Source organism: Meleagris gallopavo, chromosome 2 (genome assembly GCF_000146605.3).
Source record: "Meleagris gallopavo isolate NT-WF06-2002-E0010 breed Aviagen turkey brand Nicholas breeding stock chromosome 2, Turkey_5.1, whole genome shotgun sequence".
In the NCBI taxonomy this organism is placed as follows: Eukaryota; Metazoa; Chordata; class Aves; order Galliformes; family Phasianidae; genus Meleagris; species Meleagris gallopavo.
In genome coordinates, this window is record NC_015012.2 from 18,653,537 (window position 1) to 18,654,301 (window position 765).

The window sequence follows — 765 nt, forward strand, 5'->3', positions numbered from 1 at the left end:
ATATATATATATATATATATGCATTAGTCAGACAATTAAAATAAACAAGAAGGTTTCAACCTTCATCTGTGCTGCAGACTCTTTGCTATGGAGCACTACTGCTATTCCCGTGCTCGTCTGCATGGCAAGCTTTGTTCTGTCCTGGGGTCAGAGATACTGAAAGGAAGAAAGAGAAAGAAAGCCTAATCTGATAAAGGCATTGCCATTTCTAATCGAACTGATGGGAAACTGTGGTATGGAGTTAAAGAGGTAACACAGGGTGAATTTCTCTGAAGTGATGAACTACCTTAAAGCTGAAGCAATCAAATAGATAGCTCTCACATCTAAAAATTACTGTGGCATCTTTATTTATCAACAGTTTTGCAAAAATGTATCATGCTCAATCTCCTCTACAAACAACTAAAGCACTCTGAATACATTTGATGAGATTAAATCTTAATGGGGAGACTCATCCACTGAGGTGTCTCCTTTTCACTTTTCAGAATGAATTTCTCATTTCCATATAGAACAATAAACTTTTCAAACCTCGAAAATCACAAATTCCAAAAATAGCAACACTACAGCCAATACTTAAACTCATAACCTACTGCAGTGGAACTGAAAGAGCTTTCACTTTTGTGTAGCTCTAGAACTTTTCCACAGTGGCAAACAGCTGAAATCTTATGGAAGTGAAATTTGTGAATCCTAGTTCAGAAAGTGCTCAGACATGTTTACATAAACCTACATCCTATAGAGTTTTCCTGAACACTTGGAGAGGACAAAAAA